At 45.8% G+C, this 18,837-nt stretch overlaps 1 protein-coding gene across 7 annotated transcripts in view; it reads right to left on the bottom strand.

Annotated features, from left to right (window-relative positions):
* The window catches only part of LOC140918455 (ankyrin repeat and fibronectin type-III domain-containing protein 1), a 574,998-nt gene that overhangs the window by 164,658 nt on the left and 391,503 nt on the right, over window positions 1-18,837 (bottom strand). Inside the window, exon 1 of one of the 7 annotated variants that reach the window (XM_073362903.2) lies at window positions 789-1,079. The exons of the other annotated variants lie outside the window; for them this stretch is intronic. The gene's annotated coding sequence lies outside the window, so the exon portion shown is untranslated. Of the gene's footprint in view, window positions 1-788; window positions 1,080-18,837 lie in introns of those variants that run through there. 7 annotated transcript variants of the gene reach the window in all.

Here is an 18,837-nt window from a genome sequence, read left to right as displayed (position 1 = left end):
ATTAAAAGTTTGACAAAATCTCAAACCACTTGCTCTAAGACAGTCTAAGAACTTTGTATTTTCCAAAGCGTGTCCCACCCTGTCTCAGTCTTTCAGAAGGAAAATACCACAGGATGGATTTCCAAAGGGGCTTGGATTTTCACACATGCAAACCCTGCTCTGGCAAAGGTAGTGTGTTTTGGCATGCATTCAGCAAGCTTCTGTGAATTCCTGTTTGCATGTGGGAGAGAGCGTACGAGAGTGTGTGGGAGAGAGGGTGTGCCAGGGGCATGCAGGTGTGTCAGAAGGGTGGACAAGAGGGTGTGTGTGACAGGTGTGGAAGTGTGTGAGAGAAAATGCACATGTGGATGTGCGCATGAGAGGAGGTATGGTTATGTGTATGGTGACTCTGTACACAATGTACATGTCCATATATCAGCTGACCTTTCCTGGCTACCCAAGCAGCTGATTCTGGGGGGAAATACGTTCAGACAAATCACTCTCAGCCCCTAGAGAAAGGAAACAGAGAGATGTCACCCAAGTCCTAGGCAGGTGAGGAGAACCCCACACCCACAGCTCTCCTCTACTCTGGGACTCATTCCTGACAGACAAGACCTCAGGGCTGCAAACTAACTGGGGGTAAGTGATTGCCCCTTGTGAGCTATAAAGGGAGAGGGGCACACTGAGCAAAAGCCAGACCTCTTGCACTTCTGGGGAGTGGCTGGGGCCAGGCAAGGTGCTGCCAGCAGCACTTCCACCAGCAAATGGACATGGAAGGGAGGGAGAGAGGGGAATCAGCAGAGCCATACCTGGTAAGCAGACTTTCAGCAGCTGCAGTTATCGCCTTCAGGCTGCTCTGGGGCAAGGGAGAGACAGCAAGACAGACAGACAGACCAAACCTTAACTTCAGCAAGCCCCGCCCATCGTCCCAGTGCTAAGAACCCTCTTTTCCTCTTTGTACTGCCTGGTCTTTGCTCTGGCTGCTTGTTTTCTTATTGTCTAACCTTCCCTCCTCTCCCCTTTCAATCTTCCTCCTCGCAGAGTTGAAGATGAGGATGGTTTAGCAGGGAGGATACAGCCCCCAGCTCCGGACCGGCAGTGGAGTAGGAGAGGATGTGTGTGCATGCGAGGAGCAGGCTTGAACTCTGGAGCTGGTGTTGTACTTTTACACTACGGTTGCCAGGCAATAGCTAAGGCTAACTTCAAAACAGTGAGAAGCAACCAGGCAGAATACTAATCAATGGAGCAGTAATCACCGCCCCCACTGAATTCACAACACCAGCCTCCTTGCCTCAAGGGACCCACTGGTTGTTTGCACTATTTAATTGAAAAGCAAGTGGCTACACTGCCTCTTCATTGAGAATTTCTAAGCCTTTCAGTGCCTGTCCAAGCACACTGGGTAGGAAGCAATATGCACCCAGCCCCTTATAGGTGGGATGTACTACGGCCCTATTTCCAGAAGGCTTTCACTCGAAACTAATAGAATCATAGAATCATAAAAGATTAGGATTGAAAGAGACCTCAGGAGGTCATCTAGTCCAACCCCCTGCTCAAAGCAGGACCAACCCTAATGAAATCATCCCAGCCAGGGTTTTGTCAAGCCGTGCCTTAAAAAGCTCTAAGGATGGAGATTCCACCACCTCCCTAGGTAACCCATTCCAGTGCTTCACCAGCTCCCTAGTGAAATAGTGTTTCCTAATATCCAACCTAAACCTCCCCCACTGCAACTTGAGACCATTGCTCCTTGTTCTGTCATCTCCCAACACTGAGAACAGCCGAGCTTCATCCTCTTTGGAACCCCCACACTTCAGGTAGTTGAAGGCTCATTCTTCTCTTCTGCAGACTAAATAAGCCCAGTTCCCTCAGCCTCTCCTCATAAGTACTGTGTCCCAGCCTCCTAATCATTTTCATTGTCCTCCGCTGAACTTTCTTCCATTTATTCACATCCTCTCTGTAGTGGAGGGCCCAAAACTGGATGCAATACTCCAGATGTGGCCTCACCAGTGCCAAATAGAGGGGAATAATCACTTCCCTTAATCTGCAGGCAATGCTCCTACTAATACGGCCCAATGTGCTGTTGGCCTTCTTGCCAACAAGGGCATACTGCTGACTCATATCCAGTTTCTTGTCCACTGTAATCCCCAGGTCCTTTTCTGCAGAACTGCCGCTTAGCCAGTCGGTCCCCAGCCAGTAGCGGTGCATGGGATTCTTTCTTCTTAAATGCAGGACTCTGCACTTGTCCTTGTTGAATCTCACCAGATTTCTTTTGGCCCAGTCCTCCAATTTGTCTAGGTCACTCTGGACCCTATCCCTACCCTCCAGCATATCTACCTCTCTCCCCAGCTTAGTGTCATATGCAAACTTGCTGAGGATGCAATCATCCCATCATCCAGATCATTAATAAAGATGTTGAACAAAACCGGCCCCAGGACCGACCCCTGGAGTACTCCGCTTGATAGCGGCTGACAACTAGACATGAAGCCATTAATCACTACCCGTTGAGCCCGGCAATCTATCCAGCTTTCTATCCACCTTATATTCCATTCATCCAATCCATACTTTTTTAAGTTGCTGGCAAGAATATTGTAGAAGACTGTATCAGAAGCTTTGCTGAAGTTCAGATATATCACGTCCACCACTTTCCCCATACACACAGAGCCAGTTATCACAGAAGGCAATCAGGTTGGTCAGGTATGACTTGCCCTTGGTGAATCCATGTTGACTGTTCCTGATCACCTTCCTCTCCTCCAGGTGCTTCAAAATGGTTTCCTTGAGGACCTGCTCCATGATTTTTCCAGGGACTGAGGTGAGGCTGAACTGTCTGTAGTACCCCGGGTTCTCCTTCTTTCCTTTTATAAAGATGGACACTATATTGGCCTTTTTCCAATTGTCCGGAACCTCCCCCAATCGCCATGAGTTTTCAAGATAATGGCCAATGGCTCTGCAATCACATCAGGCAATTCTCTCAGCACCCTTGGATGCATTAGATCATAGAATCATAGAATCAAAGAATCATAGAATATCAGGGTTGGAAGGGACCCCAGAAGGTCATCTAGTCCAATCCCCTGCTCGAAGCAGGACCAATTCCCAGTTAAATCATCCCAGCCAGGGCTTTGTCAAGCCTGACCTTAAAAACCTCTAAGAAAGGAGATTCTACCACCTCCCTAGGTAACGCATTCCAGTGTTTCACCACCCTCTTAGTGAAAAAGTTTTTCCTAATATCCAATCTAAACCTCCCCCACTGCAACTTGAGACCATTACTCCTCGTTCTGTCATCTGCTACCATTGAGAACAGTCTAGAGCCATCCTCTTTGGAACCCCCTTTCAGGTAGTTGAAAGCAGCTATCAAATCCCCCCTCATTCTTCTCTTCTGCAGACTAAACAATCCCAGCTCCCTCAGCCTCTCCTCATAAGTCATGTGTTCTAGACCCCTAATCATTTTTGTTGCCCTTCGCTGGACTCTCTCCAATTTATCCACATCCTTCTTGTAGTGTGGGGCCCAAAACTGGACACAGTACTCCAGATGAGGCCTCACCAATGTCGAATAGAGGGGAACGATTACGTCCCTCGATCTGCTCGCTATGCCCCTACTTATACATCCCAAAATGCCATTGGCCTTCTTGGCAACAAGGGCACACTGCTGACTCATATCCAGCTTCTCGTCCACTGTCAGCCCTAGGTCCTTTTCCGCAGAACTGCTGCCTAGCCATTCGGTCCCTAGTCTGTAGCGGTGCATTGGATTCTTCCATCCTAAGTGCAGGACCCTGCACTTATCCTTATTGAACCTCATCAGATTTCTTATTGAACCTCATCAGATTGAAGATCTGGATCCATGGACTTGTGTATGTCTAGCTTTTCTAAATAGCCCTTAACCTGTTCTTTCACCACTGAGGGCTGCTCACCTCCTCCCCATACTGTGCTGCCCAGGACAGCAGTGTGGGAGTGGACCTTGTCTGTGAGGACCAAGGCAAAAAAAGAATTGAGTACTTCAGCTTTTTCCACATCATCTGTCACTAGGTTGCCTCTCCCATTCATTAAGGGTCCCACACTTTCCCTGACCTTTTTCTTGTTGCTAACATACCTGTAGAAACCCTTCTTGTTACCCTTCACATTCCTTGCTAGCTGCAACTTCAGTTGTGTTTTGGCCTTCCTGATTACACGCCTGCATGTTCGAGCAATACTTTTATACTTCTCCCTAGTCATCTGTCCAAGTTTCCACTTCTTGTAAGCTTCCTTTTTGTGAGCCAAACTGGTCGCCTGTCATATTTGCTATTCTTTCTGCATGTTGGAATGGTTTGTTCCTGCGCCCTCAATAAGGCTTCTTTCAAATACAGCCCGCTCTCCTGGACTCCTTTCCCCCTCATATTAGCCATCCAGAGGATCCTGCCCATCAGATCCCTAACAGAAAGTCTACTTTTCTGAAGTCTAGGGTCTGTATTTTGCTACTCTCCTTTCTTCCTTTTGTGACAATCCTGAACTCAACCACCTCATGGTCACTGCTGCCCAGGTTGCCACCCACTTCTACTTCCCCTACCAATTGTTTCCTGTTTGTAAGCAGCAGGTCAATACTCCTTGTCCTGTCCTCTTCTACCACTGAGAATAGTCCAGAACCATCCTCTCTGGAACCACCTCTCAGGTAGTTGAAAGCAGCTATCAAATCCCCCCTCATTCTTCTCTTCTGCAGACTAAACAATCCCAGTTCCCTCAGCCTCTCCTCATAAGTCATGTGTTCCAGCCCCCTAATCATTTTTGTTGCCCTTTGCTGGACTCTCTCCAATTTATCCACATCCTTCTTGTAGTGTGGGGCCCAAAACTGGACACAGTACTCTAGATGAGGCCTCACCAATGTCGAATAGAGGGGAACGATCACGTCGCTCAATCTGCTGGCTATGCCCCTACTTATACATCCCAAAGTGCCATTGGCCTCCTTGGCAACAAGAGCACACTGCTGACTCATATCCAGCTTCTCGTCCACTGTCAGCCCTAGGTCCTTTTCCGCAGAACTGCTGCCTAGCCATTCGGTCCCTAGTCTGTAGATGTGCATTGGGTTCTTCCGTCCTAAGTGCAGGACCCTGCACTTATCCTTATTGAACCTCATCAGATTTCTTTTGGCCCAAAAGAAGACTTCTTGAGTCTCTCACTCTGGTCGGCAGATGGATGACTCTGTCCCCCTTAGGAGAGAGTCCCCGAGCACCACCACCTGTCTCCTCCTCTTGGGAGTGGAGGTCGTGGAACCCCCATCCCTAGGACAATGCATCCTATGCCTTCCAGTCGATGGGCTCTCCTTCTGATCCCTTCCCTCAGATGGCTCTTCCAAATCATTCTCCATAACAGTACCTGTGCAGAGAGCCTGAAAACGGTTTCTTACCTCTGTCTGCATAGGGGGTACCTGGGTTCTCCGCATTCTTGTCTGGACATGGAGCTGCACAATGTTCATCTGCAATCAGTTTGAAATCCCCTCTCGGAGATGTGCACTTTACCGCTCTGCTCTCAGGGAGGCCTCTCCCCACTTTGCATATGTTTGGAAAGCAGCTGCTTCTAAACCATTGCTACGGCGATGAGCACCCTAGAAATACCTAGCAATAAATCATTCTTCTGGAGCAGCGACCTCAGACAGAAAGTCTGAACCAGTCACATGAGGCAGCTCCCAGGAATTGCTCTGGAACCACATGTGGAAAGACAAACAATGTATAACTACCTGGTCACCCATTCTGGGGCAGTGTGGGAGGTGGGGTTGCTCTGCAGTGCATGCTACTTCAGGAGCTCCCTGCCTGAGTCTGCAACCTCTGGCTGCCAGCTTGGGGCAGGGTAGCCTGTGCCGTAAGCTTGGTGTCAGCCTCTGAACAATCAAGTAACTAAACAGCAACTCCTGGTTCCACTGTCTGCACCTTGAAACAAAGAGGAAATAAAACAACTTTCAAATGCAACAGCTTAGCTGCAGCACGTAGGACCAGGCCCTGGCTTCTGGGTTAGCCCTGAGGCACTCCTCCTCTGTCCCAGTGTCACCCAGCTCTGCCCCTAAGCAAACACAGGCAAGCCTCTGTAACTGGCCTACTGGTTCTAGATTGATCAGTATGTCCTCCTGGCCCTGTGGGGGGATCATCTCGCCCAGCTGAGAGGATTTTCCTCAGATGGGGAATGTCAGGATTTTTAAAAGTTGTCTAGATAAAGCACTAAGCAACATGCAGAAGGGACAATTCCTGCCCTCATAGGGAGATGGTCTAGTTCAGTGCTTCTCAAGCTATCTGATGTGGTGGACCGGCAATTTTTTTCCCCAATGTGAGCACAGACCGGCAGCCGATGGCTCGGTCCGTGTGGCGGTTCAAATACAAGACAGCACAGAGCTTTTAGCAAGCAAGCAAGCTGGTCTGCCAACTGACTTCTGCCTGTCAGCATTCCACTCTCTCCTTTATTCTTTTCTCTCCCCCCGCGTATTACATTCTCCAACAGATAAAAGGAATACACTGGCTTTGTTTAACATTCTTATTTACCAATTTCTATCTACCGCATTCCTTGCTCTCAGGCCTTGAGCCCAGTCCTGGGAGGCTTCCCACGGTTCATGTCCTTTAGTTGACTTCCCATGGTCCATGTCCTTGGACGGAGCAGTGTGTGCATCGCTCCTACACAACAGTCAGGGTGTGCCCTGAATGTTTCCAGGTGCATGAATGCTACATGAACCCTTCAGGTCCGCAGACCACCACTTTGAGAGGCACTGGTCTAGTTGATTCATGTCTAAATTCTGTGACACCCAACCTGTGCCTGATGACTGAAGCAGGCAAAGACGCTCCCTGGAATGAAACCTCTAAGGTTTGACACTTAACTCTCTGGTGATAGGAAAGGTTCATATCCCTGAGGTGGGCATGAAATGATCTGAGATTTAGAGCCTACATATATATCTCTCATTATATTACTGGGCCGTCTGCTTTCTTGTTTCTATGAAGACTGGTGTAAAAGCACAGCAAGGTGCTGCAGAGGGATGATACTGGAGGAAGCACATTGTCTCTCCTAAAATATCTGCAGAAGCCACTGAGGTTCTGGCTGACCTGTCGTTCCTCCAAAGCAAGCTGGAGCCCAGGAGAGAAGGAAACAAGGAATGGAGGGAGGTGACTGAGTTAAATCAACAGCGCCCTGATCCAAGCCCCACCTCACGGTTCCTCACCACTCTGGATGAGTCACCTGGAGCACAGCCTTGCGCATTTCTCCTTGTCTGCTCATTTCATTGATGACTCAGGGTTTAGGAAGCACACTCCAAATCCCCTAATGAAATAATGGAGAGGAGCCAGTTTAATCGTGCTGGGTGTATTTTTAAACATACATTTTTACATGATGCTCAAGTCTGTCTCTAAAGCTCATCAGCCTCAAGAGATAGGGAAGAGAATTCCTCGCTATACAGAAACATTTCAGCATGATGGAAGGGGCCACTTGAGACAGAGGAACAGCAGCCCAGCCCATCTACCAATCCCCCCAGCATTCTCCTTCCCATACAGGAATAGCTATATCGGCAAAGCTCCTTTATACCCCGTACAATTGCATCCTTATTAGGGGATTGTATGGCTTTCAATATACAGTACCAACATAGTTAAAGAGGTACAACTTTCTAGTGTAGGCAAGACATACAGTGACAGCAGGGGAAAGCTGGTTCCAAATGTGACCGACTGCCGCACAGACAGCTTTGGTGTTGCTATCCTGATGTGACTGTGGAAGGTAAAAGAGTTGATTTTTCTCCTGCCCCACAGCATCCATGATGTGTTGGATAAAGAACATCTCTGTTACACATTCAACGCCTGGTTCCACCCCTAAAGTTAAGGAGCAAGAGGTCACCCAAGAGATCTTCCAGAGAAACAAAAAAAAACTGGACTCACCATTCCTGATATTTCTAAGCTAAACCAACAAGAACTAAAAGATTCAGGCTTCTTTTTATTCTCCATAAAAGAGCAATAGCAAGGGCACAAACTCAACTTTTCAAAATCCTTTTAATCCCACTGCAGCTTTGATGCCGTCCAGACCAGCTATGCAACACACAGTCACATTCAGAGCTGGCAAACTACCGAGCACCACCAATCCCCTTGCCCAGTAAGATCACCAATAACAAAAGAACATATATAAATCTAAGTCAACGAAATTGTCTTTTTCTCATTTTCCTGAAGCTTATGTGTGACTGGCACATAAGCTGCTGTTGCTAAACCCCCTTCTCACTGCATCCCACCCTGTTTTGAAGAGTACACGGTGCAGAGAGGACTATACCCCAAGTTTTAAGGCCGAGCTATTATTTAAAAAAATATCCCAGAAAGCCTTTGCCATGATTGGTGCATCAATTAAAGGATGTGCTGGACCAATTCACCTCACTTGTACCTGATGAGAATCAGTGCAATGTGTTGCACAGATGAAAAAGCAAAACTTTTCAAAGATAGCTCTGAATTCCAAAATTAAGCACAGCTGGTAAGAAAATCTACAAGAGTTTCAAAACATATTGCATGTCCAGGGCCGAAGCAAAGGCTGGGCTGATTTTTATTTTGTTTTTTGAAGACCTGCTTCAAGGCAAACTGCAGATACCATAGACATCAAATTAATTGCGCTTTTCACTCAATTAAAGGCTATCACGTGCAGTCTCAGCTATCTACTTCTGGGCAGTGGCCTCAGTAGGAGAATAAACTATTAATGAGCCTCAGGAAGTTTTGTACAATTTAGAAACTGCACCAAAATAATCCCTAAAAGACAAGCAGCTGCTGCAGGTGACAGTTTTCTAAGACATTCCATTAAAAATTGGCCCAGTAACTCATAGGGTAGTCACTGTTTGTATAAACACAGAGGAAAGAGAAAGAAAGGGATGGTATTTTTCCAAGCTGCCAGAGGACCTCACAAGAGACTGTTTTGGCCAATCTCAAAAAACAAAACAAAAAAACCCAACAACACTGAGTTATAAAACTGTCATCTACCCCTTGCCTCCTTGAGGGATTTCTCTCCCGTCTAGAGCTGCCACCCATTCTCCTGTGACTGCTTAGGACTCAACACTGAGAGCTTTATCCTAAGACATGCTGGACCCCTTTGACTCTCACTGACTTCAACAGCTGCAAAGGGTGCTCAGCCCACTGGACGGATCAGATCCTAGGAACTGAGACATTTATGTCCTGTAAACCCTTGGCATCTCCCCCATGAACACTGGCAGTCTGTATTTAAAGCATACCCACTAGGCAGCTCAGTACACCTGCAATGCACTGCATCAGGAGTTGATGCCTGACTTTCCTAAGGGCAAACAAACCCCCATGCCTTAGGGTGCAAACTGATGGTTTGCAGGGCTTATAAAGGAATTTCCCCTCACTTGGCCCATTTCAGGCACAGCACTTGGAAGGTTTTTAGCCCTCCTCTGACCAGGGAGGGATGGATCCTTGAGCAACACGGACCCACATATTACACACACTCCTCTCACATGCTTAACCCTTTATGGGTCAGGCACAGCTCAGAGATTAAAGGACTGTAGCATTCCCACTATGCTCACACCTCACTTTACACAGAGCCAAGCTTTGTTTCACTGGCTCTGCAGCTCCTAGTCCCAGTTCACTTCTTCTCCTCCCCATCCCAGTCATGCCTCCTCGCTACCCTCATTGGGAGAAGGGCTAGACAGCATGCTCCTGCACCACTGTATCTGGCTAGCTCCCTAAGGCCAGCTGCTAAATTAATGTGGCTCGCCTGCCATTGCTTGGGGTAACCCTGCATGTGGACATCCTCTCACTGTTGCTGTGCCTCTCTTGGGCCTTGTGGACCTAACAGTTAATAAGACCCTACCTCTGAAGCAAAAAGTATTGGCTGCTGTAGGAACTGGGAAACCAGGCTAGATGAGCGAGTAATCCCTTCCAATGAAGCAAATCTTCGACCAGCTTACACCCTGAGTGTTTACTGAAATCCCACTGCACCACCTTTGGGAGTCAGTTCTGTCCCTGGAAAGAATCTGTGATCTGTTCTGTGCCTTGCAGACTTCTATCTCCCAGGCTGTCCCTCATGGAACTGCAGGCCTTTGCTCAGGTGTCAGGAGAGCACTACATAAGTATGGCCAACATTTTCCAGCACAGGGGCCTAGAATAGGGCAGTTGAGACCCAAAAGCAGAGGCTTGATTTTCAAAGGTGCCAAGTACTCGAGCTCCCACTGAGTTCAGAGGGGACTTGGGTGTGCTCAGCATTGTGCGTTACACTGAAGAAGCTCCTGTAGTCCCGGTGCCAGACATACACCCATGTGACTCCTCTTGCTTTCTCCTTCAGTGAAAAGATCATGAGAGGCGATGGATGAGCCACCAGGCATATGGCACAGCCACAGAACGATGCCAACGCTCTTAACATTTTCATTCTTCAATGCCTAGCTCATCCCAGCATGGCTCCGAGAGAGGATCTCACACTTGCCTGTGAATACTGACTGATGTTGCACATGGGCGGGTGGGCATGTGTTAGTATTTCCCCGACTGGTCTCTGCCGCAAGGTGAAATGTGTTTTGAAAATTGAAAAAAATCCCTTTATCCATTTCTGAATTTTGGGAGTCGTGGCAACAAAAATAACCAAAGTTTGTAACTTAGCCTGGAGATTGTGTTCAATAAGAATTAGGGTATTTGCTAGGCTTCCCATTATGGAAAAGTCCTATAAGAATGTAATAGAGAATTATATCCCTGCTGTAGAATCCTGTAGGTTGAGTCAAAGGATCAGTGGAACGAACACCTCTCAATATAACAGTCTACAGGACTGAAGAGTAATTTCTATGGAATCCTGTTAGTTTCACCCCCATTCGGTTCTGTAGTACATATCCAAAAAGGGTCAAAAAGAGTGGATTTTATTAATGAACCTGTGGACATCTACAAATTGTATAGTGAACAAAGCAGACTCCTCTATGTGGCTCCCCCTTAAAGACCTCAGCGCATGTATTCCATCATTTAAATAAACAAGTCTCTAATTTCATCTGGCTTTCAAAATCACCAAGACTCACCAACCATCAGAATGATGGACTGGCTTCCCCAGTATACCGTACTGCCTGAGGGATGTGGCCAGGTGGTGTCCAGATATACAGCCCACTCTGGCTTGGGACTGAAAGGGATGTAACTTTATCCTGGCAGGACATTCAAGCTATCCCCTTCTCAACCTTCCCAATGCCCCCCTCAGTTCCTTGCAGGTCACCCTACATGAAGGGATGAATTTACTAAACTCTAACGTGACCATCCTCCCCAAAATTCCCTTTATGGAACAATCCGCATCTGAGAAGCAGAAGGAAAAGCTGTAGTAACATCCTGCAGGAATCAGGGAACATCAGATGCATTTCAAACTTGCCCGAGAAGAAATCCAGCATTTTTTTCCTCCATCAAAACCAGAACCTGCCATTAAAGCTATGCTCAGATGCCTTCCTGACCCCACCACCTCACTACAGGAGGAATGTACCACCAAAGCAAGTGGATACCCACACTTTGCTGGCTCAGGTTACCAATGGCTGAATGTTCCTACCGATCATTCATCCTCCCTCTTGGCCAGGACCAAAAGCAATTTTAGAACTTGGACTCTCTCCAGGGGATGAAGGTTGGAAGTGAATCTGCTGCCATGTGAAATGCCCTTCATCTTTTCCCATCTTCTTGACTACAATTGTGAAGGTTGTGGGTTTGAGTCTCACCTGATCTCACACTGAAAGGTCACCCAGCTACAAAATGGGTATCTGATCCATCCAGTTAGGGCAGTCAGAAGTGATGTTGGCCTCACCACTCCCTTGTATAGTGGCGGCAATGAAACAGGTGCCTAACTGTGTCAGCCTGATGAGCTCAGGGGAAATTTTTTTTTTAAAGAAAAAAAACAACTCTCTCTAGAAGCATTAGCCTCATTTGTACTGTTAGTCCTGAGAGAGAGTGCAAAACACTTTCATGCCACAGAAGTCCCTTTACAGTCATGTTTCATCAATGGTTCTCAATGCCCAGGGTGGTGGGTCTTCACCTGGTGGTTCCCCACTCCGCCATTCTGCCTCTTTTTCATTCCTTCATTCCTTTCAACATCTTACAATCTTTCCATCTCTGATTCTTCCACCTGCTTAGTTTTCATTGGCCTATGGTGACAGAAGTGCGTGGCATAGAGCCACCATGCTGCCAGTATGCCATCTAAGGATGCCTCAAAACCAGGGTATCTGCCCTCTTGTGTTCAGCTTCTTTGTGTACAGCTTGTCCAATTGGCTCTTATGGGACATCTGTATATTATTACTGGTTTATGAAAAATAAATAAATCTTTACTAAAAGAAAGGAATTAACTTTCTATGGACACTTTCCATGGGATTTGCATGGCGTACTTATGCAGCTTGGGAACTACGCAGACTTTGGATAAGAACATAAGAATGCCCATACTGGGTCAGCCCAAAGGTGCATCCAGCCCAGTATCCTGTCTATCGACAGTGGCCAATGCCAGGTGACCCAGAGGGAGTGAACTTAACATGTAATGATCTAGTGATCTCTCTCCTGCCATCCATCTCCACCCTCTGACAAAACAGAGGCTGGGGACACCATTCCTTACCCATCCTGGCGAATAGCCATTCATGGACTTAACCTCCATGAATTTATCCAGTTCTCTTTTAAACCCTGTTATAGTCCTAGCCTTCACAACCACCTCAGGCAAGGAGTTCCACAGGTTGACTGTGCGCTGTGTGAAGAAGAACTTTCTTTTATTTGTTTTAAACCTGCTACCCATTAATTTCATTTGATGGCCCCTAGTTCTTATATTATGAGAACAAATACATAACTTTTCCTTATTCACTTTCTCCACACCACTCAAGATTTTATATACCTCTATGATATCCCCCCTTAGTCTCCTCTTTTCCAAGCTGAAAAGTCCTAGCCTCTTTAATCTCTCCTCATATGGGACCCATTCCAAACCCCGAATCATTTTAGTTGCCCTTTTCTGAACCTTTTCTAATGCCAGTATATCTTTTTTGAGATGAGGTGACCACTGCAGTATTCAAGATGTGGGCGTACCAGGGATTTATATAAGGGCAATAAGATATTCTCCATCTTATTCTCTGTCCCTTTCTTAATGATTCCTAACATCCTATTTGCTTTTTTGACTGCCGCTTCACACTGTGTGGCTGTCTTCAGAGAACTATACACGATGACTCCAAGATCTTTCTCCTGATGAGTTGTAGCTAAATTCGCCCCCCATCATATTGTATGTATAATTGGGGTTATTTTTTCCAATGTGCATTACTTTACATTTATCCACATTAAATTTCATTTGCCATTTTGTAGCCCAATCACTTAGTTTTATGAGATCTTTTTGAAGTTCTTCACAGTCTGCTTTGGTCTTAACTATCTTGAGCAGTTTAGTATCATCTGCAAACTTTGCCACCTCACTGTTTACCCCTTTCTCCAGATCATTTAAGAAGCTCTCTAGGTCAAGAAACTTGTAAACTCTGCTAGCAACCCCAGTGGAGCTTGTAAGCTCTATGGGCTCAATAGCATGCAGTGTGATTCTCATACACACACACCTTTTTCCCATTTCAAGTTGTCTTTTTTTTAATCTAGGAAATTAAATACATGAAATTATTAATGCAACATGAAGGTTGCACATCTGAAATATAATAAGCAAGGAAATGGTACTAATGAAGGTTCATCAGTAAAATTTACGAGAGTCGTCTTACACACATTCCATTTTCTCCATTAATCCTACAAACTACTAAAGTAAGTATATACACGTTGGGAAAGTTATGCATGTGCTTAGGTGTTTGCACAGTCAGGCTTATATGTATACTTTAATATCTTACTAGTTGTGTTATAAAATGTTAACCATAAAAGCATAGGGGATGTGCAATATGGCTAAGTTAGCATTGCTGTTGGAACCTGAAATTTTGTTTTCCCTGACTTTCTGTGATTTCACCTGCGACACCTTAATGTTGCATTAACACACGGCTTGGCATTTCACACATACATTTTTTTATCTCTGCGCATATTGACCCATACATGTTTATCTTGGTTCCAAGGTAAAGATACATATTTCGTCACTGAAGAAAGGTGGCAGGGGAGGGGAGAAAAGAAAAGAATGGCAGAAAGAAGGCTTAGAGCAGTACAGTCAGCTTTCAACTCCAAGGGCCTGTCATTAATTACACCCTGTCCTATGGTGTATACTTTAAACTCTGCATTACACAATCCCTGTCCCCTTGTTGTGTGTCATTCATTCTGACAACAAGTCTGCTCACCAACCTATCTAATTACAGTGCGGGGAGGAAAATTACTGGGATCCTTCCCTTCTGGATGCTCCTCTCAATCAGCTGCATGCTCCTGAGTGGCAGATGATCCAGTGCAGCAGCTCCAGCTCCCCATTTCTTGGGGAGCCATGGGGAAGAGGAGCTCCCTCTTCAGGGAGGTGGCAGGGAGTGTCAGGGAAGCAGGCCTCCATGAAGTTAACGCAGATCCAAAGGTCAGGCAATTTGAACCATCCTCCCAAGGTAGCAGATTTCCCCTCCATCCTTTGGCCTCAAACCTGCATGTGCAGCCTCGGGAGTGGACTAGCTTTGAGACTGACCTATTAAGGGACATTTGGAAGTAGCCTACCTGTGCACATTAAGGAGCATACACTGCCCTGGCTCAACAAACAGTTCAAACCTATTTCCCCAAATCATGCTGACTTTCTGTACGATTTAGGCTCTTGTCCCTTCCCTGCTCTCTCTGCACATTCTCTACCTTCAGGGCACGTCACGCTCAGAAAAACCATAGCGGTGGACATCAGGTCAAAGGGTCTACTACGCCAGTGAGTCTGTCTGGCCCAGCTTAGACTAAACAATAGCAGAGCCTATAATTACCACTGTCACATGGAGGCCCATATCCCCACCCCATGGCCAAATACTGGGTTGCGATTTGGTGCTAGTCAGCCACTCTGAGGGAAAGACTATTCTATTCTACATAAATCTTTATATCGCGCTCATCACTGTAGCACCTGAGCATCTCCAAGTAGCACATTAAGCAACATGACTACACATCTGCCATGTGTCTGTTCTCTCATTGGGTGCAGTCATTATGCTATATAAATACACATGTATTATACACACACAGAGAGACAAACCCATCACTATATGTTTATGTTAGAGAAGGCAGGTAAAAGAAAATACCTCTTGCATTTGGAGCAGAAGATGGTGAGGTTTGGTATGGTCCTTAGTTCCTGCCACAGTATGGGGCTGTCCTCTAAGAGCAGAGGCCAGACTACACCCACTCAAGACAGCTTCTCCACTGCCTCAGCTCTGCAATGGCAAATGCCAGGCCTAGTGCCACAGTGCGAGCCCCTTTTAAAATGGTAAAATTAGCAAAGGTAATACAAAGTCAATTCTCCAACTCATTCAGGAAAAGTGAGCATGCCTCTGTGTGTGTGTGTGTGTTGTGACAGGGTCAGGCCAGATAGCTACAGGAGAGTGACAGAAGGTAGATATATTAGGCCCAGATTAAGCAGGTCCCCTTTCCCTCAGTAAGATAATGGGCTGTTCCAGAACAATTAGGAAGTTGCTGGAACCAATTAAGGCAGGTTAATTAGGACACCTGGAGCCAATCAAGAAGCTACCAGAATCAATTAGAACAGGCAGGCTAAATCAGGGCACCTGGTTTTAAAAAGGACCTCACTTCAGTTAGTGAGGCGCGTGCGAGGAGCTGGGAACAAGAGGTGTGCAAGAAGCTGAGAGTGAGTAGGTGTACTGCTGGAGGACTGAGAAGTAGAAGCGTTATCAGACATCAGGAGGAATATCCTGCGGTGAAGATAAAGAAGGTGTTGGGAGGAGGCCATGAGGAAGTAGCCCAGGAAGTTGTAGCTGTCACACAGCTATTACAGGAGACACTTTCGACAGCTGCAGTCCACAGGGCCCTGGGCTGGAACCCAGAGTACAGGGCGGGCCCGGGTTCCCTCCATCTCCCACAACTCCCTATTTGATATAAGAGGAGTTGATCTGGACTGTGGGTCCCACCAGAGAGGAAGATCTCTGGCCTGTCCCCCAGCCCATTAGCTGGGCCAGCAGAGACTGCGGGGATTGTTCTCCTCCCTTTTCCCATGCTGGCCAATGGTGAGGTTAGCTGAGTGAATGGCAGGTTTGTGCCACTAACAAAAGGAGCCAAACTGAGGACTGCCATGAACCTCTGAGGCGAACAAATCCGCCAGTAAGTGCAGAAGCCACCAAGGCAGAGGAGGAACTTTATCACAGTGTGTGTGTGTGCATGCACGTCCCCAACACCACCATAGGCGACAATCCTCAGAGAACACACAAGTCTCCAAAGCTCATTCTGCTCTAGGAGATTAGAGCATGAGGTTCAAGGTGTAGCATGATATATTTCTGGCCATGGCATTTCAGAGTTATCTGCAAAAGACTCTGTGCATAAGCTGTGGGCCAGGTCAACTAGCTTTCACTGCACGGGAGAAGAACGCATCCCCCTCTGTGATATAAAGGAGGCACAGTCATCATTCCCCAGTGCCTGACTGCTGTACATAGTGGTTGGGGGAGTCAGAGACTTTGCCCTGGGGAGTTGGGCTCCCCCTCGGGATCAGTTTAGCCATCTGAGGTTGTGGAGTAAAGCTGCACTGCAGAATATTATAGGCATAGTGCCAGTATTTGAATCACTGACCTTCCTACTTCTGTAACACAAGAGTAAAGGACAGAGGATGTCAGATTCCTCTTTGAACAATGATCTGACCACACTGGTGAGTGTCTTGCCCACACATACTAATAGAGCTCTGGCTGTGGGTTTCACTGGAAGCATGGAGCCATTTATAGGCCCAACATAATCTGGCCTTCTTATGGCACCATGGCCTGAAATACCACAAGATGATCACTTCTCACATAATGGCCCTATAAGGGGCTCCCTGACGTTATACAAAGTCTGTGTAAAATGTAAATACAAACAAACATCCCTCTTTGGAACCGAAAACTAGCCAGAAGACCATATGCATATCCCTCACAGTACGACACAGACTATTTTGATGTGTTCTTCACTTACTGAGATATTGCAGCAAGACGACCAAAGCTTATCTTCAAACACAGTTAATTGAATTCTGTGCTTAAATCCTTAAAATAAAAGAATTTCTGCTAGATGGGCTCCTACAAGACAGCGCTTTAGAGAGTGTATTTGGAAATTCATGTCTTACCCCTGGCTTAAAGAACTGACTCAGAAAAGTGATAGTAAAAATGGGCCCCATAAACTCACTATTTTCCACATCTAATTTACTCTGTTAGTAACAAGGCAAGAGACGATGTTTCTGACTGCTTTCAGCTCAGTTTGGGATCAGAAAACTAATCTGTGTTCTTCCTGCCACTTTCAGCATGGCCAGTGATAAAGTTTATGTCATCGCAATTTAACTGATCTGCCAAGGACGCATGAAACAAAAGAGAATCCAATTCATCCGTCAATCACTGCATCAGCTTTGTAGTGTGCTAACAGGAGTAAGCACTTGTTTTGGTCAATAAAGTGAGCATGTGTGATGCTGACTCAGGGGCAGCAGAAACAGTGGGTAAGAAGGTGCTATTTATACAGTCACTTTATGGATTTTACTCACCTTTCAACAAAGAAACCTGCTCATGGCTTGCACCTTAACATTCCATTCTAAGCAGCATTTTTGACATGCAGTCGCTTCGTAAAAATAGCTCTTTTAGGCCTCAAATTTCTCATGTTTAGTCTCAGGCCAAAACTGAGTCTCTTTAAAACAGGGTCTGAAGTAAATCAGCCAAAGCATTTTGGAGTTATAGGGCTCTCAAAAATTAATATGTTGCAGACTTCTAGGAGTAGAATCTAACATATTTCATTCAATCAAAAAGCCACAAGCCTTTTATGAACTCCCAATGCACATATTATTTATTATAATTATTATTTACTTGTATTACTGTGGTATCTACAAGTTCCTCCCTCCCCCTGGAGATCAGGGCCCCGTGGCAGGCGCTGTACATGAGAAATAGCACACAAACCAGTTCTAAAGTGAAAAAAATTGTCTAAAAATAAAAAAAGTATTAAAAGTGTCATTGCCAAGTGGTGGACGGTGATGCCTCAACGCGGTAGCAACTGGGGAGTAAAATCCTGATCTCACTGAGGTCAGTGGTACAACTGCCATTGACTTCAATGGAACCTGGATTTCACCCTGTGTACATCAGTAAGTCTGTGGAGGAAAACTTGAAATTGCATCCGTAGATATTTCCTTACTGCCTTCAAAGAGTTCACAGTAACAGGCTATTATCTGCTTAGTCACACATTTTTAACAAATATAAACAATTATTTAAATCTAACAAGAAAAGTCCCACAGCAAACATTTTGTGAATGTATTGTTATGGGTGAGGTTTTAAATATGTAAAGTCAGAATTAAGTTTCTCATACTTTGCTAGAAAAGTCCCTTGTAGCTATTCTGAGGCTTAAGGAATTCTGAATTATTCCAGACTCTGGAAGACTTAAATTTATAGGGAACTGAAAGGAGAGAAATCTTATTAAATATAAAGTACACTACACCTCCCCAGCGGGGTCTGAGCACCTCTCACAACATGGGATGGAGATGTGTCGATTGTGCCGAATGTGAAGTCACTGCTATTCTCCTCCCCTTCCAAGATTAGCAACACCAAAGATATTCCATTCTGTCATTCCAACCAATACCACTGCACACACTGATTTTAACTGTTGCTAAATCATCAGGGACACCTGTCTGGATTGAAAGTAAACAGGACAAAATCATGCATTTAGTCACTGAACAAGAGAATGTCTTATTAGACTAGCTATTATATGGGCTCCAACCACCATTAAATATTTAGGCATCAAACTGTACAAAGGAAGCACAAGACATACTAGAGAATAATTGGAGTACATTATAAAAAGTCTAGAGGGGAAAACAGATTTTTGGAACATGTTCTCA

The sequence above is a fragment of the Lepidochelys kempii genome, chromosome 10 (genome assembly GCF_965140285.1).
Source record: "Lepidochelys kempii isolate rLepKem1 chromosome 10, rLepKem1.hap1, whole genome shotgun sequence".
Classification (NCBI taxonomy): Eukaryota; Metazoa; Chordata; order Testudines; family Cheloniidae; genus Lepidochelys; species Lepidochelys kempii.
Note: the sequence above shows the minus strand (reverse complement) of the source record. Positions and strands in the feature narration are given on the sequence as shown.